The sequence below is a fragment of the Eubalaena glacialis genome, chromosome 1, assembly GCF_028564815.1.
Source record: "Eubalaena glacialis isolate mEubGla1 chromosome 1, mEubGla1.1.hap2.+ XY, whole genome shotgun sequence".
In the NCBI taxonomy this organism is placed as follows: Eukaryota; Metazoa; Chordata; class Mammalia; order Artiodactyla; family Balaenidae; genus Eubalaena; species Eubalaena glacialis.
In genome coordinates, this window is record NC_083716.1 from 98,067,134 (window position 1) to 98,092,797 (window position 25,664).

The following is a 25,664-nucleotide window of genomic DNA, read 5'->3' on the forward strand; positions in this document are numbered from 1 at the left end:
TTCCAGGGAGCATGAATGGGGCTTTCCAAATGGAAAAGCAAGGCTAGTACCATCCCGCCCCCATTTCCATGGGCACACGCAGCATACATCCCTGTGGTTTCTGACAAGTCAAAAGAGACACAGAGCACACACTGGTTCCTTCCCTGAATCAACTTCTCGAGGCAGGGTGTTCTGCATCTAGTGAACGGCCTCAACCAAGGCACGCCCTAGCTAGGCCTCTGGGCCCGGGCCTCTTCAGAAGCCTGCAGTGCTACAGGAAGAACTGTGCTTTAGTGGCAATAGGCAAGCAATCCGCCTTTCTCCTGGAGGCAGGGTGACTTCAGGTAGGAGGTCCTGGTTGGAAGGCGAAGCCTAGTGTTTTTTTTCAGTGCCAATCAGAGTAGGGAATGAGTGCGACTTCCACGGCATGTTGGAACCTGCTAGAACCGTGCCCGTGAACCTGTGGTAGTGCTGGGGAAATCAAGCTGTCCCAAGAAAGAGTGTACTGTTTTGCCCATCACTCGGCATACACAGTGTGAGTACGAAGGCCTACGGGCCTGGATGTTGTTTAGAAGAGCCAGGGGAGCCTGGGGGTACTCAGTGTTCTTGCACGGAATAGGGTTTCCAGGCGAGGCACCTAGGTGTCCCGCAAAGCGTACTGGCGTTCAAATGCTGCAGAGCAGCGGCTACCGCCTCATGGAAACTGCTGCACGCCTCTGCTTCTGCAGAGCAATTCAGGGCCTTACCTCGAGGCAAGTCCTCACGTTGAGTGTCCCGTGAGCCACACCGCATGGTAGGATGCTGACTTTCTCCTTGAGTAGAGAGACTTCAGGTACGAGGTCCTCTAAGAATTCTAAGCAGAGTGTTTTCTCATGGCAGCTCAAACGAGGGCAATGTCGAAGACTTCCAGGCCATGTTGGACTGCCTAGAAATGTGGTTCTGCTGTTGTTCGAGGGCTCTGGAAATGTAGCACGCCTGAAGTAACGTGCAGTGTGTTGCCCATCACTCGGCAGACACAGAGGGCCTCCGAGGGACCTATGGGCCTCGATGTTGCTCAGGAGGACCACAGGGGTGTGGGGGTACTCAGTGATCTTGGAACGAAAATGATGCTCACCCGAGGGGCCTAGGAGTTCTCAAAGGGTACCTTCTTTCAAATAAAGCAGAACAGCGACTAAGAGCTCATGGGAAGAGCTGCCTGCCTCCCGTTCTGCATGGCTACTCGGGGCCTTACCTCGAGGCAAGGACTCACGTTGAGATTCCCTTTAGCTCTAGAGCATGGCAAGAAGAGAGCCACCCCGGCCATGGAAGCACCCTGTGTAGCCAGAGAAAACCCATTTTCTTCCCAGACCCATGCCTACAGCGTCCAGAGGCCTGACAACAGCAGAGAATTTCAGGGAGCTTCCAGGGAGCATGAATGGGGCTTTCCAAATGGAAAAGCAAGGCTAGTACCATCCCGCCCCCATTTCCATGGGCACACGCAGCATACATCCCTGTGGTTTCTGACAAGTCAAAAGAGACACAGAGCACACACTGGTTCCTTCCCTGAATCAACTTCTCGAGGCAGGGTGTTCTGCATCTAGTGAACGGCCTCAACCAAGGCACGCCCTAGCTAGGCCTCTGGGCCCGGGCCTCTTCAGAAGCCTGCAGTGCTACAGGAAGAACTGTGCTTTAGTGGCAATAGGAACGCAAGCCGACTTTCTCCTGGAGGCAGGGTGACTTCAGGTAGGAGGTCCTGGTTGGAAGTCGAAGCCTAGTGTTTTTTTTTCAGTGCCAATCAGAGTAGGGAATGAGTGCGACTTCCACGGCATGTTGGAACCTGCTAGAACCGTGCCCGTGAACCTGTGGTAGTGCTGGGGAAATCAAGCTGTCCCAAGAAAGAGTGTACTGTTTTGCCCATCACTCGGCATACACAGTGTGAGTACGAAGGCCTACGGGCCTGGATGTTGTTTAGAAGAGCCAGGGGAGCCTGGGGGTACTCAGTGTTCTTGCAGGGAATAGGGTTTCCAGGCGAGGCACCTAGGTGTCCCGCAAAGCGTACTGGCGTTCAAATGCTGCAGAGCAGCGGCTACCGCCTCATGGAAACTGCTGCACGCCTCCGCTTCTGCAGAGCAATTCAGGGCCTTACCTCGAGGCAAGTCCTCACGTTGAGTGTCCCGTGAGCGACACCGCATGGTAGGATGCTGACTTTCTCCTTGAGTAGAGAGACTTCAGGTACGAGGTCCTCTAAGAATTCTAAGCAGAGTGTTTTCTCATGGCAGCTCAAACGAGGGCAATGTCGAAGACTTCCAGGCCATGTTGGACTGCCTAGAAATGTGGTTCTGCTGTTGTTCGAGGGCTCTGGAAATGTAGCAATCCTGAAGTAACGTGCAGTGTGTTGCCCATCACTCGGCAGACACAGAGGGCCTCCGAGGGACCTTTGGGCCTCGATGTTGCTCAGTAGGCCCACAGGGGTGTGGGGGTACTCAGTGATCTTGGAACGAAAATGATGCTCACCCGAGGGGCCTAGGAGTTCTCAAAGGGTACCTTCTTTAAAATAAAGCAGAACAGCGACTAAGAGCTCATGGGAAGAGCTGCCTGCCTCCCGTTCTGCATGGCTACTCGGGGCCTTACCTCGAGGCAAGGACTCACGTTGAGATTCCCTTTAGCTCTAGAGCATTACAAGAAGGGAGCCACCCCGGCCATGGAAGCACCCTGTGTAGCCAGAGAAAACCCATTTTCTTCCCAGACCCATGCCTACGGCGTCCAGAGGCCTGACAACAGCAGAGAATTTCAGGGAGCTTCCAGGGAGCATGAATGGGGCTTTCCAAATGGAAAAGCAAGGCTAGTACCATCCCGCCCCCATTTCCATGGGCACACGCAGCATACATCCTTGTGGTTTCTGACAAGTCAAAAGAGACACAGAGCACACACTGGTTCCTTCCCTGAATCAACTTCTCGAGGCAGGGTGTTCTGCATCTAGTGAACGGCCTCAACCAAGGCATGCCCTAGCTAGGCCTCTGGGCCCGGGCCTCTTCAGAAGCCTGCAGTGCTACAGGAAGAACTGTGCTTTAGTTGCAATAGGCAAGCAATCCGCCTTTCTCCTGGAGGCAGGGTGACTTCAGGTAGGAAGTCCTGGTTGGAAGGCGAAGCCTAGTGTTTTTTTTTCAGTGCCAATCAGAGTAGGGAATGAGTGCGACTTCCACGGCATGTTGGAACCTGCTAGAACCGTGCCCGTGAACCTGTGGTAGTGCTGGGGAAATCAAGCTGTCCCAAGAAAGAGTGTACTGTTTTGCCCATCACTCGGCATACACAGTGTGAGTACGAAGGCCTACGGGCCTGGATGTTGTTTAGAAGAGGCAGGGGAGCCTGGGGGTACTCAGTGTTCTTGCAGGGAATAGGGTTTCCAGGCGAGGCACCTAGGTGTCCCGCAAAGCGTACTGGCGTTCAAATGCTGCAGAGCAGCGACTACGGCCTCATGGAAACTGCTGCACGCCTCCGCTTCTGCAGAGCAATTCAGGGCCTTACCTCGAGGCAAGTCCTCACGTTGAGTGTCCCGTGAGCGACACCGCATGGTAGGATGCTGACTTTCTCCTTGAGTAGAGAGACTTCAGCTACGAGGTCCTCTAAGAATTCTAAGCAGAGTGTTTTCTCATGGCAGCTCAAACGAGGGCAATGTCGAAGACTTCCAGGCCATGTTGGACTGCCTAGAAATGTGGTTCTGATGTTGTTCGAGGGCTCTGGAAATGTAGCACGCCTGAAGTAACGTGCAGTGTGTTGCCCATCACTCGGCAGACACAGAGGGCCTCCGAGGGACCTATGGGCCTCGATGTTGCTCAGGAGGCCCACAGGGGTGTGGGGGTACTCAGTGATCTTGGAACGAAAATGATGCTCACCCGAGGGGCCTAGGAGTTCTCAAAGGGTACCTTCTTTCAAATAAAGCAGAACAGCGACTAAGAGCTCATGGGAAGAGCTGCCTGCCTCCCGTTCTGCATGGCTACTCGGGGCCTTACCTCGAGGCAAGGACTCACGTTGAGATTCCCTTTAGCTCTAGAGCATGGCAAGAAGAGAGCCACCCCGGCCATGGAAGCACCCTGTGTAGCCAGAGAAAACCCATTTTCTTCCCAGACCCATGCCTACAGCGTCCAGAGGCCTGACAACAGCAGAGAATTTCAGGGAGCTTCCAGGGAGCATGAATGGGGCTTTCCAAATGGAAAAGCAAGGCTAGTACCATCCCGCCCCCATTTCCATGGGCACACGCAGCATACATCCCTGTGGTTTCTGACAAGTCAAAAGAGACACAGAGCACACACTGGTTCCTTCCCTGAATCAACTTCTCGAGGCAGGGTGTTCTGCATCTAGTGAACGGCCTCAACCAAGGCACGCCCTAGCTAGGCCTCTGGGCCCGGGCCTCTTCAGAAGCCTGCAGTGCTACAGGAAGAACTGTGCTTTAGTGGCAATAGGAACGCAAGCCGACTTTCTCCTGGAGGCAGGGTGACTTCAGGTAGGAGGTCCTGGTTGGAAGGCGAAGCCTAGTGTTTTTTTTCAGTGCCAATCAGAGTAGGGAATGAGTGCGACTTCCACGGCATGTTGGAACCTGCTAGAACCGTGCCCGTGAACCTGTGGTAGTGCTGGGGAAATCAAGCTGTCCCAAGAAAGAGTGTACTGTTTTGCCCATCACTCGGCATACACAGTGTGAGTACGAAGGCCTACGGGCCTGGATGTTGTTTAGAAGAGCCAGGGGAGCCTGGGGGTACTCAGTGTTCTTGCAGGGAATAGGGTTTCCAGGCGAGGCACCTAGGTGTCCCGCAAAGCGTACTGGCGTTCAAATGCTGCAGAGCAGCGGCTACCGCCTCATGGAAACTGCTGCACGCCTCCGCTTCTGCAGAGCAATTCAGGGCCTTACCTCGAGGCAAGTCCTCACGTTGAGTGTCCCGTGAGCGACACCGCATGGTAGGATGCTGTCTTTCTCCTTGAGTAGAGAGACTTCAGGTACGAGGTCCTCTAAGAATTCTAAGCAGAGTGTTTTCTCATGGCAGCTCAAACGAGGGAAATGTCGAAGACTTCCAGGCCATGTTGGACTGCCTAGAAATGTGGTTCTGCTGTTGTTCGAGGGCTCTGGAAATGTAGCACGCCTGAAGTAACGTGCAGTGTGTTGCCCATCACTCGGCAGACACAGAGGGCCTCCGAGGGACCTATGGGCCTCGATGTTGCTCAGTACGCCCACAGGGGTGTGGGGGTACTCAGTGATCTTGGAACGAAAATGATGCTCACCCGAGGGGCCTAGGAGTTCTCAAAGGGTACCTTCTTTAAAATAAAGCAGAACAGCGACTAAGAGCTCATGGGAAGAGCTGCCTGCCTCCCGTTCTGCATGGCTACTCAGGGCCTTACCTCGAGGCAAGGACTCACGTTGAGATTCCCTTTAGCTTTAGAGCATTACAAGAAGAGAGCCACCCCGGCCATGGAAGCACCCTGTGTAGCCAGAGAAAACCCATTTTCTTCCCAGACCCATGCCTACGGCGTCCAGAGGCCTGACAACAGCAGAGAATTTCAGGGAGCTTCCAGGGAGCATGAATGGGGCTTTCCAAATGGAAAAGCAAGGTTAGTACCATCCCGCCCCCATTTCCATGGGCACACGCAGCATACATCCCTGTGGTTTCTGACAAGTCAAAAGAGACACAGAGCACACACTGGTTCCTTCCCTGAATCAACTTCTCGAGGCAGGGTGTTCTGCATCTAGTGAACGGCCTCAACCAAGGCACGCACTAGCTAGGCCTCTGGGCCCGGGCCTCTTCAGAAGCCTGCAGTGCTACAGGAAGAACTGTGCTTTAGTGGCAATAGGCAAGCAATCCGCCTTTCTCCTGGAGGCAGGGTGACTTCAGGTAGGAGGTCCTGGTTGGAAGGCGAAGCCTAGTGTTTTTTTTCAGTGCCAATCAGAGTAGGGAATGAGTGCGACTTCCACGGCATGTTGGAACCTGCTAGAACCGTGCCCGTGAACCTGTGGTAGTGCTGGGGAAATCAAGCTGTCCCAAGAAAGAGTGTACTGTTTTGCCCATCACTCGGCATACACAGTGTGAGTACGAAGGCCTACGGGCCTGGATGTTGTTTAGAAGAGCCAGGGGAGCCTGGGGGTACTCAGTGTTCTTGCAGGGAATAGGGTTTCCAGGCGAGGCACCTAGGTGTCCCGCAAAGCGTACTGGCGTTCAAATGCTGCAGAGCAGCGGCTACCGCCTCATGGAAACTGCTGCACGCCTCCGCTTCTGCAGAGCAATTCAGGGCCTTACCTCGAGGCAAGTCCTCACGTTGAGTGTCCCGTGAGCGACACCGCATGGTAGGATGCTGACTTTCTCCTTGAGTAGAGAGACTTCAGCTACGAGGTCCTCTAAGAATTCTAAGCAGAGTGTTTTCTCATGGCAGCTCAAACGAGGGCAATGTCGAAGACTTCCAGGCCATGTTGGACTGCCTAGAAATGTGGTTCTGCTGTTGTTCGAGGGCTCTGGAAATGTAGCACGCCTGAAGTAACGTGCAGTGTGTTGCCCATCACTCGGCAGACACAGAGGGCCTCCGAGGGACCTATGGGCCTCGATGTTGCTCAGTAGGCCCACAGGGCTGTGGGGGTACTCAGTGATCTTGGAACGAAAATGATGCTCACCCGAGGGGCCTAGGAGTTCTCAAAGGGTACCTTCTTTAAAATAAAGCAGAACAGCGACTAAGAGCTCATGGGAAGAGCTGCCTGCCTCCCGTTCTGCATGGCTACTCGGGGCCTTACCTCGAGGCAAGGACTCACGTTGAGATTCCCTTTAGCTCTAGAGCATTACAAGAAGAGAGCCACCCCGGCCATGGAAGCACCCTGTGTAGCCAGAGAAAACCCATTTTCTTCCCAGACCCATGCCTACGGCGTCCAGAGGCCTGACAACAGCAGAGAATTTCAGGGAGCTTCCAGGGAGCATGAATGGGGCTTTCCAAATGGAAAAGCAAGGCTAGTACCATCCCGCCCCCATTTCCATGGGCACACGCAGCATACATCCCTGTGGTTTCTGACAAGTCAAAAGAGACACAGAGCACACACTGGTTCCTTCCCTGAATCAACTTCTCGAGGCAGGGTGTTCTGCATCTAGTGAACGGCCTCAACCAAGGCACGCCCTAGCTAGGCCTCTGGGCCCGGGCCTCTTCAGAAGCCTGCAGTGCTACAGGAAGAACTGTGCTTTAGTTGCAATAGGCAAGCAATCCGCCTTTCTCCTGGAGGCAGGGTGACTTCAGGTAGGAGGTCCTGGTTGGAAGGCGAAGCCTAGTGTTTTTTTTCAGTGCCAATCAGAGTAGGGAATGAGTGCGACTTCCACGGCATGTTGGAACCTGCTAGAACCGTGCCCGTGAACCTGTGGTAGTGCTGGGGAAATCAAGCTGTCCCAAGAAAGAGTGTACTGTTTTGCCCATCACTCGGCATACACAGTGTGAGTACGAAGGCCTACGGGCCTGGATGTTGTTTAGAAGAGCCAGGGGAGCCTGGGGGTACTCAGTGTTCTTGCAGGGAATAGGGTTTCCAGGCGAGGCACCTAGGTGTCCCGCAAAGCGTACTGGCGTTCAAATGCTGCAGAGCAGCGGCTACCGCCTCATGGAAACTGCTGCACGCCTCCGCTTCTGCAGAGCAATTCAGGGCCTTACCTCGAGGCAAGTCCTCACGTTGAGTGTCCCGTGAGCGACACCGCATGGTAGGATGCTGACTTTCTCCTTGAGTAGAGAGACTTCAGCTACGAGGTCCTCTAAGAATTCTAAGCAGAGTGTTTTCTCATGGCAGCTCAAACGAGGGCAATGTCGAAGACTTCCAGGCCATGTTGGACTGCCTAGAAATGTGGTTCTGATGTTGTTCGAGGGCTCTGGAAATGTAGCACGCCTGAAGTAACGTGCAGTGTGTTGCCCATCACTCGGCAGACACAGAGGGCCTCCGAGGGACCTATGGGCCTCGATGTTGCTCAGTAGGCCCACAGGGCTGTGGGGGTACTCAGTGATCTTGGAACGAAAATGATGCTCACCCGAGGGGCCTAGGAGTTCTCAAAGGGTACCTTCTTTAAAATAAAGCAGAACAGCGACTAAGAGCTCATGGGAAGAGCTGCCTGCCTCCCGTTCTGCATGGCTACTCGGGGCCTTACCTCGAGGCAAGGACTCACGTTGAGATTCCCTTTAGCTCTAGAGCATTACAAGAAGAGAGCCACCCCGGCCATGGAAGCACCCTGTGTAGCCAGAGAAAACCCATTTTCTTCCCAGACCCATGCCTACGGCGTCCAGAGGCCTGACAACAGCAGAGAATTTCAGGGAGCTTCCAGGGAGCATGAATGGGGCTTTCCAAATGGAAAAGCAAGGCTAGTACCATCCCGCCCCCATTTCCATGGGCACACGCAGCATACATCCCTGTGGTTTCTGACAAGTCAAAAGAGACACAGAGCACACACTGGTTCCTTCCCTGAATCAACTTCTCGAGGCAGGGTGTTCTGCATCTAGTGAACGGCCTCAACCAAGGCGCGCCCTAGCTAGGCCTCTGGGCCCGGGCCTCTTCAGAAGCCTGCAGTGCTACAGGAAGAACTGTGCTTTAGTTGCAATAGGCAAGCAATCCGCCTTTCTCCTGGAGGCAGGGTGACTTCAGGTAGGAGGTCCTGGTTGGAAGGCGAAGCCTAGTGTTTTTTTTTCAGTGCCAATCAGAGTAGGGAATGAGTGTGACTTCCACGGCATGTTGGAACCTGCTAGAACCGTGCCCGTGAACCTGTGGTAGTGCTGGGGAAATCAAGCTGTCCCAAGAAAGAGTGTACTGTTTTGCCCATCACTCGGCATACACAGTGTGAGTACGAAGGCCTACGGGCCTGGATGTTGTTTAGAAGAGCCAGGGGAGCCTGGGGGTACTCAGTGTTCTTGCAGGGAATAGGGTTTCCAGGCGAGGCACCTAGGTGTCCCGCAAAGCGTACTGGCGTTCAAATGCTGCAGAGCAGCGGCTACCGCCTCATGGAAACTGCTGCACGCCTCCGCTTCTGCAGAGCAATTCAGGGCCTTACCTCGAGGCAAGTCCTCACGTTGAGTGTCCCGTGAGCGACACCGCATGGTAGGATGCTGACTTTCTCCTTGAGTAGAGAGACTTCAGGTACGAGGTCCTCTAAGAATTCTAAGCAGAGTGTTTTCTCATGGCAGCTCAAACGAGGGCAATGTCGAAGACTTCCAGGCCATGTTGGACTGCCTAGAAATGTGGTTCTGATGTTGTTCGAGGGCTCTGGAAATGTAGCACGCCTGAAGTAACGTGCAGTGTGTTGCCCATCACTCGGCAGACACAGAGGGCCTCCGAGGGACCTATGGGCCTCGATGTTGCTCAGTAGGCCCACAGGGGTGTGGGGGTACTCAGTGATCTTGGAACGAAAATGATGCTCACCCGAGGGGCCTAGGAGTTCTCAAAGGGTACCTTCTTTCAAATAAAGCAGAACAGCGACTAAGAGCTCATGGGAAGAGCTGCCTGCCTCCCGTTCTGCATGGCTACTCGGGGCCTTACCTCGAGGCAAGGACTCACGTTGAGATTCCCTTTAGCTCTAGAGCATTACAAGAAGAGAGCCACCCCGGCCATGGAAGCACCCTGTGTAGCCAGAGAAAACCCATTTTCTTCCCAGACCCATGCCTACGGCGTCCAGAGGCCTGACAACAGCAGAGAATTTCAGGGAGCTTCCAGGGAGCATGAATGGGGCTTTCCAAATGGAAAAGCAAGGCTAGTACCATCCCGCCCCCATTTCCATGGGCACACGCAGCATACATCCCTGTGGTTTCTGACAAGTCAAAAGAGACACAGAGCACACACTGGTTCCTTCCCTGAATCAACTTCTCGAGGCAGGGTGTTCTGCATCTAGTGAACGGCCTCAACCAAGGCACGCCCTAGCTAGGCCTCGGGGCCCGGGCCTCTTCAGAAGCCTGCAGTGCTACAGGAAGAACTGTGCTTTAGTGGCAATAGGCAAGCAATCCGCCTTTCTCCTGGAGGCAGGGTGACTTCAGGTAGGAGGTCCTGGTTGGAAGGCGAAGCCTAGTGTTTTTTTTCAGTGCCAATCAGAGTAGGGAATGAGTGCGACTTCCACGGCATGTTGGAACCTGCTAGAACCGTGCCCGTGAACCTGTGGTAGTGCTGGGGAAATCAAGCTGTCCCAAGAAAGAGTGTACTGTTTTGCCCATCACTCGGCATACACAGTGTGAGTACGAAGGCCTACGGGCCTGGATGTTGTTTAGAAGAGCCAGGGGAGCCTGGGGGTACTCAGTGTTCTTGCAGGGAATAGGGTTTCCAGGCGAGGCACCTAGGTGTCCCGCAAAGCGTACTGGCGTTCAAATGCTGCAGAGCAGCGGCTACCGCCTCATGGAAACTGCTGCACGCCTCCGCTTCTGCAGAGCAATTCAGGGCCTTACCTCGAGGCAAGTCCTCACGTTGAGTGTCCCGTGAGCGACACCGCATGGTAGGATGCTGACTTTCTCCTTGAGTAGAGAGACTTCAGCTACGAGGTCCTCTAAGAATTCTAAGCAGAGTGTTTTCTCATGGCAGCTCAAACGAGGGCAATGTCGAAGACTTCCAGGCCATGTTGGACTGCCTAGAAATGTGGTTCTGCTGTTGTTCGAGGGCTCTGGAAATGTAGCACGCCTGAAGTAACGTGCAGTGTGTTGCCCATCACTCGGCAGACACAGAGGGCCTCCGAGGGACCTATGGGCCTCGATGTTGCTCAGGAGGACCACAGGGGTGTGGGGGTACTCAGTGATCTTGGAACGAAAATGATGCTCACCCGAGGGGCCTAGGAGTTCTCAAAGGGTACCTTCTTTAAAATAAAGCAGAACAGCGACTAAGAGCTCATGGGAAGAGCTGCCTGCCTCCCGTTCTGCATGGCTACTCGGGGCCTTACCTCGAGGCAAGGACTCACGTTGAGATTCCCTTTAGCTCTAGAGCATTACAAGAAGAGAGCCACCCCGGCCATGGAAGCACCCTGTGTAGCCAGAGAAAACCCATTTTCTTCCCAGACCCATGCCTACGGCGTCCAGAGGCCTGACAACAGCAGAGAATTTCAGGGAGCTTCCAGGGAGCATGAATGGGGCTTTCCAAATGGAAAAGCAAGGCTAGTACCATCCCGCCCCCATTTCCATGGGCACACGCAGCATACATCCCTGTGGTTTCTGACAAGTCAAAAGAGACACAGAGCACACACTGGTTCCTTCCCTGAATCAACTTCTCGAGGCAGGGTGTTCTGCATCTAGTGAACGGCCTCAACCAAGGCACGCCCTAGCTAGGCCTCTGGGCCCGGGCCTCTTCAGAAGCCTGCAGTGCTACAGGAAGAACTGTGCTTTAGTTGCAATAGGCAAGCAATCCGCCTTTCTCCTGGAGGCAGGGTGACTTCAGGTAGGAGGTCCTGGTTGGAAGGCGAAGCCTAGTGTTTTTTTTCAGTGCCAATCAGAGTAGGGAATGAGTGCGACTTCCACGGCATGTTGGAACCTGCTAGAACCGTGCCCGTGAACCTGTGGTAGTGCTGGGGAAATCAAGCTGTCCCAAGAAAGAGTGTACTGTTTTGCCCATCACTCGGCATACACAGTGTGAGTACGAAGGCCTACGGGCCTGGATGTTGTTTAGAAGAGCCAGGGGAGCCTGGGGGTACTCAGTGTTCTTGCAGGGAATAGGGTTTCCAGGCGAGGCACCTAGGTGTCCCGCAAAGCGTACTGGCGTTCAAATGCTGCAGAGCAGCGGCTACCGCCTCATGGAAACTGCTGCACGCCTCCGCTTCTGCAGAGCAATTCAGGGCCTTACCTCGAGGCAAGTCCTCACGTTGAGTGTCCCGTGAGCGACACCGCATGGTAGGATGCTGACTTTCTCCTTGAGTAGAGAGACTTCAGCTACGAGGTCCTCTAAGAATTCTAAGCAGAGTGTTTTCTCATGGCAGCTCAAACGAGGGCAATGTCGAAGACTTCCAGGCCATGTTGGACTGCCTAGAAATGTGGTTCTGATGTTGTTCGAGGGCTCTGGAAATGTAGCACGCCTGAAGTAACGTGCAGTGTGTTGCCCATCACTCGGCAGACACAGAGGGCCTCCGAGGGACCTATGGGCCTCGATGTTGCTCAGTAGGCCCACAGGGCTGTGGGGGTACTCAGTGATCTTGGAACGAAAATGATGCTCACCCGAGGGGCCTAGGAGTTCTCAAAGGGTACCTTCTTTAAAATAAAGCAGAACAGCGACTAAGAGCTCATGGGAAGAGCTGCCTGCCTCCCGTTCTGCATGGCTACTCGGGGCCTTACCTCGAGGCAAGGACTCACGTTGAGATTCCCTTTAGCTCTAGAGCATTACAAGAAGAGAGCCACCCCGGCCATGGAAGCACCCTGTGTAGCCAGAGAAAACCCATTTTCTTCCCAGACCCATGCCTACGGCGTCCAGAGGCCTGACAACAGCAGAGAATTTCAGGGAGCTTCCAGGGAGCATGAATGGGGCTTTCCAAATGGAAAAGCAAGGCTAGTACCATCCCGCCCCCATTTCCATGGGCACACGCAGCATACATCCCTGTGGTTTCTGACAAGTCAAAAGAGACACAGAGCACACACTGGTTCCTTCCCTGAATCAACTTCTCGAGGCAGGGTGTTCTGCATCTAGTGAACGGCCTCAACCAAGGCGCGCCCTAGCTAGGCCTCTGGGCCCGGGCCTCTTCAGAAGCCTGCAGTGCTACAGGAAGAACTGTGCTTTAGTTGCAATAGGCAAGCAATCCGCCTTTCTCCTGGAGGCAGGGTGACTTCAGGTAGGAGGTCCTGGTTGGAAGGCGAAGCCTAGTGTTTTTTTTTCAGTGCCAATCAGAGTAGGGAATGAGTGCGACTTCCACGGCATGTTGGAACCTGCTAGAACCGTGCCCGTGAACCTGTGGTAGTGCTGGGGAAATCAAGCTGTCCCAAGAAAGAGTGTACTGTTTTGCCCATCACTCGGCATACACAGTGTGAGTACGAAGGCCTACGGGCCTGGATGTTGTTTAGAAGAGCCAGGGGAGCCTGGGGGTACTCAGTGTTCTTGCAGGGAATAGGGTTTCCAGGCGAGGCACCTAGGTGTCCCGCAAAGCGTACTGGCGTTCAAATGCTGCAGAGCAGCGGCTACCGCCTCATGGAAACTGCTGCACGCCTCCGCTTCTGCAGAGCAATTCAGGGCCTTACCTCGAGGCAAGTCCTCACGTTGAGTGTCCCGTGAGCGACACCGCATGGTAGGATGCTGACTTTCTCCTTGAGTAGAGAGACTTCAGGTACGAGGTCCTCTAAGAATTCTAAGCAGAGTGTTTTCTCATGGCAGCTCAAACGAGGGCAATGTCGAAGACTTCCAGGCCATGTTGGACTGCCTAGAAATGTGGTTCTGATGTTGTTCGAGGGCTCTGGAAATGTAGCACGCCTGAAGTAACGTGCAGTGTGTTGCCCATCACTCGGCAGACACAGAGGGCCTCCGAGGGACCTATGGGCCTCGATGTTGCTCAGGAGGCCCACAGGGGTGTGGGGGTACTCAGTGATCTTGGAACGAAAATGATGCTCACCCGAGGGGCCTAGGAGTTCTCAAAGGGTACCTTCTTTCAAATAAAGCAGAACAGCGACTAAGAGCTCATGGGAAGAGCTGCCTGCCTCCCGTTCTGCATGGCTACTCGGGGCCTTACCTCGAGGCAAGGACTCACGTTGAGATTCCCTTTAGCTCTAGAGCATTACAAGAAGAGAGCCACCCCGGCCATGGAAGCACCCTGTGTAGCCAGAGAAAACCCATTTTCTTCCCAGACCCATGCCCACGGCGTCCAGAGGCCTGACAACAGCAGAGAATTTCAGGGAGCTTCCAGGGAGCATGAATGGGGCTTTCCAAATGGAAAAGCAAGGCTAGTACCATCCCGCCCCCATTTCCATGGGCACACGCAGCATACATCCCTGTGGTTTCTGACAAGTCAAAAGAGACACAGAGCACACACTGGTTCCTTCCCTGAATCAACTTCTCGAGGCAGGGTGTTCTGCATCTAGTGAACGGCCTCAACCAAGGCACGCCCTAGCTAGGCCTCGGGGCCCGGGCCTCTTCAGAAGCCTGCAGTGCTACAGGAAGAACTGTGCTTTAGTTGCAATAGGCAAGCAATCCGCCTTTCTCCTGGAGGCAGGGTGACTTCAGGTAGGAGGTCCTGGTTGGAAGGCGAAGCCTAGTGTTTTTTTTCAGTGCCAATCAGAGTAGGGAATGAGTGCGACTTCCACGGCATGTTGGAACCTGCTAGAACCGTGCCCGTGAACCTGTGGTAGTGCTGGGGAAATCAAGCTGTCCCAAGAAAGAGTGTACTGTTTTGCCCATCACTCGGCATACACAGTGTGAGTACGAAGGCCTACGGGCCTGGATGTTGTTTAGAAGAGCCAGGGGAGCCTGGGGGTACTCAGTGTTCTTGCAGGGAATAGGGTTTCCAGGCGAGGCACCTAGGTGTCCCGCAAAGCGTACTGGCGTTCAAATGCTGCAGAGCAGCGGCTACCGCCTCATGGAAACTGCTGCACGCCTCCGCTTCTGCAGAGCAATTCAGGGCCTTACCTCGAGGCAAGTCCTCACGTTGAGTGTCCCGTGAGCGACACCGCATGGTAGGATGCTGACTTTCTCCTTGAGTAGAGAGACTTCAGCTACGAGGTCCTCTAAGAATTCTAAGCAGAGTGTTTTCTCATGGCAGCTCAAACGAGGGCAATGTCGAAGACTTCCAGGCCATGTTGGACTGCCTAGAAATGTGGTTCTGCTGTTGTTCGAGGGCTCTGGAAATGTAGCACGCCTGAAGTAACGTGCAGTGTGTTGCCCATCACTCGGCAGACACAGAGGGCCTCCGAGGGACCTATGGGCCTCGATGTTGCTCAGGAGGACCACAGGGGTGTGGGGGTACTCAGTGATCTTGGAACGAAAATGATGCTCACCCGAGGGGCCTAGGAGTTCTCAAAGGGTACCTTCTTTCAAATAAAGCAGAACAGCGACTAAGAGCTCATGGGAAGAGCTGCCTGCCTCCCGTTCTGCATGGCTACTCGGGGCCTTACCTCGAGGCAAGGACTCACGTTGAGATTCCCTTTAGCTCTAGAGCATTACAAGAAGAGAGCCACCCCGGCCATGGAAGCACCCTGTGTAGCCAGAGAAAACCCATTTTCTTCCCAGACCCATGCCTACGGCGTCCAGAGGCCTGACAACAGCAGACAATTTCAGGGAGCTTCCAGGGAGCATGAATGGGGCTTTCCAAATGGAAAAGCAAGGCTAGTACCATCCCGCCCCCATTTCCATGGGCACACGCAGCATACATCCCTGTGGTTTCTGACAAGTCAAAAGAGACACAGAGCACACACTGGTTCCTTCCCTGAATCAACTTCTCGAGGCAGGGTGTTCTGCATCTAGTGAACGGCCTCAACCAAGGCACGCCCTAGCTAGGCCTCTGGGCCCGGGCCTCTTCAGAAGCCTGCAGTGCTACAGGAAGAACTGTGCTTTAGTTGCAATAGGCAAGCAATCCGCCTTTCTCCTGGAGGCAGGGTGACTTCAGGTAGGAGGTCCTGGTTGGAAGGCGAAGCCTAGTGTTTTTTTTCAGTGCCAATCAGAGTAGGGAATGAGTGCGACTTCCACGGCATGTTGGAACCTGCTAGAACCGTGCCCGTGAACCTGTGGTAGTGCTGGGGAAATCAAGCTGTCCCAAGAAAGAGTGTACTGTTTTGCCCATCACTCGGCATACACAGTGTGAGTACGAAGGCCTACGGGCCTGGATGTTGTTTAGAAGAGCCAGGGGAGCCTGGGGGTACTCAGTGTTCTTGCAGGGAATAGGGTTTCCAGGCGAGGCACCTAGGTGTCCCGCAAAGCGTACTGGCGTTCAAATGCTGCAGAGCAGCGGCTACCGCCTCATGGAAACTGCTGCACGCCTCCGCTTCTGCAGAGCAATTCAGGGCCTTACCTCGAGGCAAGTCCTCACGTTGAGTGTCCCGTGAGCGACACCGCATGGTAGGATGCTGACTTTCTCCTTGAGTAGAGAGACTTCAGCTACGAGGTCCTCTAAGAATTCTAAGCAGAGTGTTTTCTCATGGCAGCTCAAACGAGGGCAATGTCGAAGACTTCCAGGCCATGTTGGACTGCCTAGAAATGTGGTTCTGCTGTTGTTCGAGGGCTCTGGAAATGTAGCACGCCTGAAGTAACGTGCAGTGTGTTGCCCATCACTCGGCAGACACAGAGGGCCTCCGAGGGACCTATGGGCCTCGATGTTGCTCAGTAGGCCCACAGGGGTGTGGGGGTACTCAGTGATCTTGGAACGAAAATGATGCTCACCCGAGGGGCCTAGGAGTTCTCAAAGGGTACCTTCTTTAAAATAAAGCAGAACAGCGACTAAGAGCTCATGGGAAGAGCTGCCTGCCTCCCGTTCTGCATGGCTACTCGGGGCCTTACCTCGAGGCAAGGACTCACGTTGAGATTCCCTTTAGCTCTAGAGCATTACAAGAAGAGAGCCACCCCGGCCATGGAAGCACCCTGTGTAGCCAGAGAAAACCCATTTTCTTCCCAGACCCATGCCTACGGCGTCCAGAGGCCTGACAACAGCAGAGAATTTCAGGGAGCTTCCAGGGAGCATGAATGGGGCTTTCCAAATGGAAAAGCAAGGCTAGTACCATCCCGCCCCCATTTCCATGGGCACACGCAGCATACATCCCTGTGGTTTCTGACAAGTCAAAAGAGACACAGAGCACACACTGGTTCCTTCCCTGAATCAACTTCTCGAGGCAGGGTGTTCTGCATCTAGTGAACGGCCTCAACCAAGGCACGCCCTAGCTAGGCCTCTGGGCCCGGGCCTCTTCAGAAGCCTGCAGTGCTACAGGAAGAACTGTGCTTTAGTTGCAATAGGCAAGCAATCCGCCTTTCTCCTGGAGGCAGGGTGACTTCAGGTAGGAGGTCCTGGTTGGAAGGCGAAGCCTAGTGTTTTTTTTTCAGTGCCAATCAGAGTAGGGAATGAGTGCGACTTCCACGGCATGTTGGAACCTGCTAGAACCGTGCCCGTGAACCTGTGGTAGTGCTGGGGAAATCAAGCTGTCCCAAGAAAGAGTGTACTGTTTTGCCCATCACTCGGCATACACAGTGTGAGTACGAAGGCCTACGGGCCTGGATGTTGTTTAGAAGAGCCAGGGGAGCCTGGGGGTACTCAGTGTTCTTGCAGGGAATAGGGTTTCCAGGCGAGGCACCTAGGTGTCCCGCAAAGCGTACTGGCGTTCAAATGCTGCAGAGCAGCGGCTACCGCCTCATGGAAACTGCTGCACGCCTCCGCTTCTGCAGAGCAATTCAGGGCCTTACCTCGAGGCAAGTCCTCACGTTGAGTGTCCCGTGAGCGACACCGCATGGTAGGATGCTGACTTTCTCCTTGAGTAGAGAGACTTCAGGTACGAGGTCCTCTAAGAATTCTAAGCAGAGTGTTTTCTCATGGCAGCTCAAACGAGGGCAATGTCGAAGACTTCCAGGCCATGTTGGACTGCCTAGAAATGTGGTTCTGATGTTGTTCGAGGGCTCTGGAAATGTAGCACGCCTGAAGTAACGTGCAGTGTGTTGCCCATCACTCGGCAGACACAGAGGGCCTCCGAGGGACCTATGGGCCTCGATGTTGCTCAGTAGGCCCACAGGGCTGTGGGGGTACTCAGTGATCTTGGAACGAAAATGATGCTCACCCGAGGGGCCTAGGAGTTCTCAAAGGGTACCTTCTTTCAAATAAAGCAGAACAGCGACTAAGAGCTCATGGGAAGAGCTGCCTGCCTCCCGTTCTGCATGGCTACTCGGGGCCTTACCTCGAGGCAAGGACTCACGTTGAGATTCCCTTTAGCTCTAGAGCATTACAAGAAGAGAGCCACCCCGGCCATGGAAGCACCCTGTGTAGCCAGAGAAAACCCATTTTCTTCCCAGACCCATGCCTACGGCGTCCAGAGGCCTGACAACAGCAGAGAATTTCAGGGAGCTTCCAGGGAGCATGAATGGGGCTTTCCAAATGGAAAAGCAAGGCTAGTACCATCCCGCCCCCATTTCCATGGGCACACGCAACATACATCCCTGTGGTTTCTGACAAGTCAAAAGAGACACAGAGCACACACTGGTTCCTTCCCTGAATCAACTTCTCGAGGCAGGGTGTTCTGCATCTAGTGAACGGCCTCAACCAAGGCACGCCCTAGCTAGGCCTCTGGGCCCGGGCCTCTTCAGAAGCCTGCAGTGCTACAGGAAGAACTGTGCTTTAGTTGCAATAGGCAAGCAATCCGCCTTTCTCCTGGAGGCAGGGTGACTTCAGGTAGGAGGTCCTGGTTGGAAGGCGAAGCCTAGTGTTTTTTTTCAGTGCCAATCAGAGTAGGGAATGAGTGCGACTTCCACGGCATGTTGGAACCTGCTAGAACCGTGCCCGTGAACCTGTGGTAGTGCTGGGGAAATCAAGCTGTCCCAAGAAAGAGTGTACTGTTTTGCCCATCACTCGGCATACACAGTGTGAGTACGAAGGCCTACGGGCCTGGATGTTGTTTAGAAGAGCCAGGGGAGCCTGGGGGTACTCAGTGTTCTTGCAGGGAATAGGGTTTCCAGGCGAGGCACCTAGGTGTCCCGCAAAGCGTACTGGCGTTCAAATGCTGCAGAGCAGCGGCTACCGCCTCATGGAAACTGCTGCACGCCTCCGCTTCTGCAGAGCAATTCAGGGCCTTACCTCGAGGCAAGTCCTCACGTTGAGTGTCCCGTGAGCGACACCGCATGGTAGGATGCTGACTTTCTCCTTGAGTAGAGAGACTTCAGCTACGAGGTCCTCTAAGAATTCTAAGCAGAGTGTTTTCTCATGGCAGCTCAAACGAGGGCAATGTCGAAGACTTCCAGGCCATGTTGGACTGCCTAGAAATGTGGTTCTGCTGTTGTTCGAGGGCTCTGGAAATGTAGCACGCCTGAAGTAACGTGCAGTGTGTTGCCCATCACTCGGCAGACACAGAGGGCCTCCGAGGGACCTATGGGCCTCGATGTTGCTCAGGAGGACCACAGGGGTGTGGGGGTACTCAGTGATCTTGGAATGAAAATGATGCTCACCCGAGGGGCCTAGGAGTTCTCAAAGGGTACCTTCTTTCAAATAAAGCAGAACAGCGACTAAGAGCTCATGGGAAGAGCTGCCTGCCTCCCGTTCTGCATGGCTACTCGGGGCCTTACCTCGAGGCAAGGACTCACGTTGAGATTCCCTTTAGCTCTAGAGCATTACAAGAAGAGAGCCACCCCGGCCATGGAAGCACCCTGTGTAGCCAGAGAAAACCCATTTTCTTCCCAGACCCATGCCTACGGCGTCCAGAGGCCTGACAACAGCAGAGAATTTCAGGGAGCTTCCAGGGAGCATGAATGGGGCTTTCCAAATGGAAAAGCAAGGCTAGTACCATCCCGCCCCCATTTCCATGGGCACACGCAGCATACATCCCTGTGGTTTCTGACAAGTCAAAAGAGACACAGAGCACACACTGGTTCCTTCCCTGAATCAACTTCTCGAGGCAGGGTGTTCTGCATCTAGTGAACGGCCTCAACCAAGGCACGCCCTAGCTAGGCCTCTGGGCCCGGGCCTCTTCAGAAGCCTGCAGTGCTACAGGAAGAACTGTGCTTTAGTTGCAATAGGCAAGCAATCCGCCTTTCTCCTGGAGGCAGGGTGACTTCAGGTAGGAGGTCCTGGTTGGAAGGCGAAGCCTAGTGTTTTTTTTCAGTGCCAATCAGAGTAGGGAATGAGTGCGACTTCCACGGCATGTTGGAACCTGCTAGAACCGTGCCCGTGAACCTGTGGTAGTGCTGGGGAAATCAAGCTGTCCCAAGAAAGAGTGTACTGTTTTGCCCATCACTCGGCATACACAGTGTGAGTACGAAGGCCTACGGGCCTGGATGTTGTTTAGAAGAGCCAGGGGAGCCTGGGGGTACTCAGTGTTCTTGCAGGGAATAGGGTTTCCAGGCGAGGCACCTAGGTGTCCCGCAAAGCGTACTGGCGTTCAAATGCTGCAGAGCAGCGACTACGGCCTCATGGAAACTGCTGCACGCCTCCGCTTCTGCAGAGCAATTCAGGGCCTTACCTCGAGGCAAGTCCTCACGTTGAGTGTCCCGTGAGCGACACTGCATGGTAGGATGCTGACTTTCTCCTTGAGTAGAGAGACTTCAGGTACGAGGTCCTCTAAGAATTCTAAGCAGAGTGTTTTCTCATGGCAGCTCAAACGAGGGCAATGTCGAAGACTTCCAGGCCATGTTGGACTGCCTAGAAATGTGGTTCTGATGTTGTTCGAGGGCTCTGGAAATGTAGCACGCCTGAAGTAACGTGCAGTGTGTTGCCCATCACTCGGCAGACACAGAGGGCCTCCGAGGGACCTATGGGCCTCGATGTTGCTCAGTAGGCCCACAGGGGTGTGGGGGTACTCAGTGATCTTGGAACGAAAATGATGCTCACCCGAGGGGCCTAGGAGTTCTCAAAGGGTACCTTCTTTAAAATATAGCAGAACAGCGACTAAGAGCTCATGGGAAGAGCTGCCTGCCTCCCGTTCTGCATGGCTACTCGGGGCCTTACCTCGAGGCAAGGACTCACGTTGAGATTCCCTTTAGCTCTAGAGCATTACAAGAAGAGAGCCACCCCGGCCATGGAAGCACCCTGTGTAGCCAGAGAAAACACATTTTCTTCCCAGACCCATGCCTACGGCGTCCAGAGGCCTGACAACAGCAGAGAATTTCAGGGAGCTTCCAGGGAGCATGAATGGGGCTTTCCAAATGGAAAAGCAAGGCTAGTACCATCCCGCCCCCATTTCCATGGGCACACGCAGCATACATCCCTGTGGTTTCTGACAAGTCAAAAGAGACACAGAGCACACACTGGTTCCTTCCCTGAATCAACTTCTCGAGGCAGAGTGTTCTGCATCTAGTGAACGGCCTCAACCAAGGCACGCCCTAGCTAGGCCTCTGGGCCCGGGCCTCTTCAGAAGCCTGCAGTGCTACAGGAAGAACTGTGCTTTAGTGGCAATAGGCAAGCAATCTGCCTTTCTCCTGGAGGCAGGGTGACTTCAGGTAGGAGGTCCTGGTTGGAAGGCGAAGCCTAGTGTTTTTTTTCAGTGCCAATCAGAGTAGGGAATGAGTGCGACTTCCACGGCATGTTGGAACCTGTTAGAACCGTGCCCGTGAACCTGTGGTAGTGCTGGGGAAATCAAGCTGTCCCAAGAAAGAGTGTACTGTTTTGCCCATCACTCGGCATACACAGTGTGAGTACGAAGGCCTACGGGCCTGGATGTTGTTTAGAAGAGCCAGGGGAGCCTGGGGGTACTCAGTGTTCTTGCAGGGAATAGGGTTTCCAGGCGAGGCACCTAGGTGTCCCGCAAAGCGTACTGGCGTTCAAATGCTGCAGAGCAGCGGCTACCGCCTCATGGAAACTGCTGCACGCCTCCGCTTCTGCAGAGCAATTCAGGGCCTTACCTCGAGGCAAGTCCTCACGTTGAGTGTCCCGTGAGCGACACCGCATGGTAGGATGCTGACTTTCTCCTTGAGTAGAGAGACTTCAGCTACGAGATCCTCTAAGAATTCTAAGCAGAGTGTTTTCTCATGGCAGCTCAAACGAGGGCAATGTCGAAGACTTCCAGGCCATGTTGGACTGCCTAGAAATGTGGTTCTGATGTTGTTCGAGGGCTCTGGAAATGTAGCACGCCTGAAGTAACGTGCAGTGTGTTGCCCATCACTCGGCAGACACAGAGGGCCTCCGAGGGACCTATGGGCCTCGATGTTGCTCAGGAGGCCCACAGGGGTGTGGGGGTACTCAGTGATCTTGGAACGAAAATGATGCTCACCCGAGGGGCCTAGGAGTTCTCAAAGGGTACCTTCTTTAAAATAAAGCAGAACAGCGACTAAGAGCTCATGGGAAGAGCTGCCTGCCTCCCGTTCTGCATGGCTACTCGGGGCCTTACCTCGAGGCAAGGACTCACGTTGAGATTCCCTTTAACTCTAGAGCATTACAAGAAGAGAGCCACCCCGGCCATGGAAGCACCCTGTGTAGCCAGAGAAAACCCATTTTCTTCCCAGACCCATGCCTACGGCGTCCAGAGGCCTGACAACAGCAGAGAATTTCAGGGAGCTTCCAGGGAGCATGAATGGGGCTTTCCAAATGGAAAAGCAAGGCTAGTACCATCCCGCCCCCATTTCCATGGGCACACGCAGCATACATCCCTGTGGTTTCTGACAAGTCAAAAGAGACACAGAGCACACACTGGTTCCTTCCCTGAATCAACTTCTCGAGGCAGGGTGTTCTGCATCTAGTGAACGGCCTCAACCAAGGCGCGCCCTAGCTAGGCCTCTGGGCCCGGGCCTCTTCAGAAGCCTGCAGTGCTACAGGAAGAACTGTGCTTTAGTTGCAATAGGCAAGCAATCCGCCTTTCTCCTGGAGGCAGGGTGACTTCAGGTAGGAGGTCCTGGTTGGAAGGCGAAGCCTAGTGTTTTTTTTCAGTGCCAATCAGAGTAGGGAATGAGTGCGACTTCCACGGCATGTTGGAACCTGCTAGAACCGTGCCCGTGAACCTGTGGTAGTGCTGGGGAAATCAAGCTGTCCCAAGAAAGAGTGTACTGTTTTGCCCATCACTCGGCATACACAGTGTGAGTACGAAGGCCTACGGGCCTGGATGTTGTTTAGAAGAGCCAGGGGAGCCTGGGGGTACTCAGTGTTCTTGCAGGGAATAGGGTTTCCAGGCGAGGCACCTAGGTGTCCCGCAAAGCGTACTGGCGTTCAAATGCTGCAGAGCAGCGACTACGGCCTCATGGAAACTGCTGCACGCCTCCGCTTCTGCAGAGCAATTCAGGGCCTTACCTCGAGGCAAGTCCTCACGTTGAGTGTCCCGTGAGCGACACTGCATGGTAGGATGCTGACTTTCTCCTTGAGTAGAGAGACTTCAGGTACGAGGTCCTCTAAGAATTCTAAGCAGAGTGTTTTCTCATGGCAGCTCAAACGAGGGCAATGTCGAAGACTTCCAGGCCATGTTGGACTGCCTAGAAATGTGGTTCTGATGTTGTTCGAGGGCTCTGGAAATGTAGCACGCCTGAAGTAACGTGCAGTGTGTTGCCCATCACTCGGCAGACACAGAGGGCCTCCGAGGGACCTATGGGCCTCGATGTTGCTCAGTAGGCCCACAGGGGTGTGGGGGTACTCAGTGATCTTGGAACGAAAATGATGCTCACCCGAGGGGCCTAGGAGTTCTCAAAGGGTACCTTCTTTAAAATATAGCAGAACAGCGACTAAGAGCTCATGGGAAGAGCTGCCTGCCTCCCGTTCTGCATGGCTACTCGGGGCCTTACCTCGAGGCAAGGACTCACGTTGAGATTCCCTTTAGCTCTAGAGCATTACAAGAAGAGAGCCACCCCGGCCATGGAAGCACCCTGTGTAGCCAGAGAAAACACATTTTCTTCCCAGACCCATGCCTACGGCGTCCAGAGGCCTGACAACAGCAGAGAATTTCAGGGAGCTTCCAGGGAGCATGAATGGGGCTTTCCAAATGGAAAAGCAAGGCTAGTACCATCCCGCCCCCATTTCCATGGGCACACGCAGCATACATCCCTGTGGTTTCTGACAAGTCAAAAGAGACACAGAGCACACACTGGTTCCTTCCCTGAATCAACTTCTCGAGGCAGAGTGTTCTGCATCTAGTGAACGGCCTCAACCAAGGCACGCCCTAGCTAGGCCTCTGGGCCCGGGCCTCTTCAGAAGCCTGCAGTGCTACAGGAAGAACTGTGCTTTAGTGGCAATAGGCAAGCAATCTGCCTTTCTCCTGGAGGCAGGGTGACTTCAGGTAGGAGGTCCTGGTTGGAAGGCGAAGCCTAGTGTTTTTTTTCAGTGCCAATCAGAGTAGGGAATGAGTGCGACTTCCACGGCATGTTGGAACCTGTTAGAACCGTGCCCGTGAACCTGTGGTAGTGCTGGGGAAATCAAGCTGTCCCAAGAAAGAGTGTACTGTTTTGCCCATCACTCGGCATACACAGTGTGAGTACGAAGGCCTACGGGCCTGGATGTTGTTTAGAAGAGCCAGGGGAGCCTGGGGGTACTCAGTGTTCTTGCAGGGAATAGGGTTTCCAGGCGAGGCACCTAGGTGTCCCGCAAAGCGTACTGGCGTTCAAATGCTGCAGAGCAGCGGCTACCGCCTCATGGAAACTGCTGCACGCCTCCGCTTCTGCAGAGCAATTCAGGGCCTTACCTCGAGGCAAGTCCTCACGTTGAGTGTCCCGTGAGCGACACCGCATGGTAGGATGCTGACTTTCTCCTTGAGTAGAGAGACTTCAGCTACGAGGTCCTCTAAGAATTCTAAGCAGAGTGTTTTCTCATGGCAGCTCAAACGAGGGCAATGTCGAAGACTTCCAGGCCATGTTGGACTGCCTAGAAATGTGGTTCTGATGTTGTTCGAGGGCTCTGGAAATGTAGCACGCCTGAAGTAACGTGCAGTGTGTTGCCCATCACTCGGCAGACACAGAGGGCCTCCGAGGGACCTATGGGCCTCGATGTTGCTCAGGAGGCCCACAGGGGTGTGGGGGTACTCAGTGATCTTGGAACGAAAATGATGCTCACCCGAGGGGCCTAGGAGTTCTCAAAGGGTACCTTCTTTCAAATAAAGCAGAACAGCGACTAAGAGCTCATGGGAAGAGCTGCCTGCCTCCCGTTCTGCATGGCTACTCGGGGCCTTACCTCGAGGCAAGGACTCACGTTGAGATTCCCTTTAACTCTAGAGCATTACAAGAAGAGAGCCACCCCGGCCATGGAAGCACCCTGTGTAGCCAGAGAAAACCCATTTTCTTCCCAGACCCATGCCTACGGCGTCCAGAGGCCTGACAACAGCAGAGAATTTCAGGGAGCTTCCAGGGAGCATGAATGGGGCTTTCCAAATGGAAAAGCAAGGCTAGTACCATCCCGCCCCCATTTCCATGGGCACACGCAGCATACATCCCTGTGGTTTCTGACAAGTCAAAAGAGACACAGAGCACACACTGGTTCCTTCCCTGAATCAACTTCTCGAGGCAGGGTGTTCTGCATCTAGTGAACGGCCTCAACCAAGGCGCGCCCTAGCTAGGCCTCTGGGCCCGGGCCTCTTCAGAATCCTGCAGTGCTACAGGAAGAACTGTGCTTTAGTTGCAATAGGCAAGCAATCCGCCTTTCTCCTGGAGGCAGGGTGACTTCAGGTAGGAGGTCCTGGTTGGAAGGCGAAGCCTAGTGTTTTTTTTTCAGTGCCAATCAGAGTAGGGAATGAGTGCGACTTCCACGGCATGTTGGAACCTGCTAGAACCGTGCCCGTGAACCTGTGGTAGTGCTGGGGAAATCAAGCTGTCCCAAGAAAGAGTGTACTGTTTTGCCCATCACTCGGCATACACAGTGTGAGTACGAAGGCCTACGGGCCTGGATGTTGTTTAGAAGAGCCAGGGGAGCCTGGGGGTACTCAGTGTTCTTGCAGGGAATAGGGTTTCCAGGCGAGGCACCTAGGTGTCCCGCAAAGCGTACTGGCGTTCAAATGCTGCAGAGCAGCGGCTACCGCCTCATGGAAACTGCTGCACGCCTCCGCTTCTGCAGAGCAATTCAGGGCCTTACCTCGAGGCAAGTCCTCACGTTGAGTGTCCCGTGAGTGACACCGCATGGTAGGATGCTGACTTTCTCCTTGAGTAGAGAGACTTCAGCTACGAGGTCCTCTAAGAATTCTAAGCAGAGTGTTTTCTCATG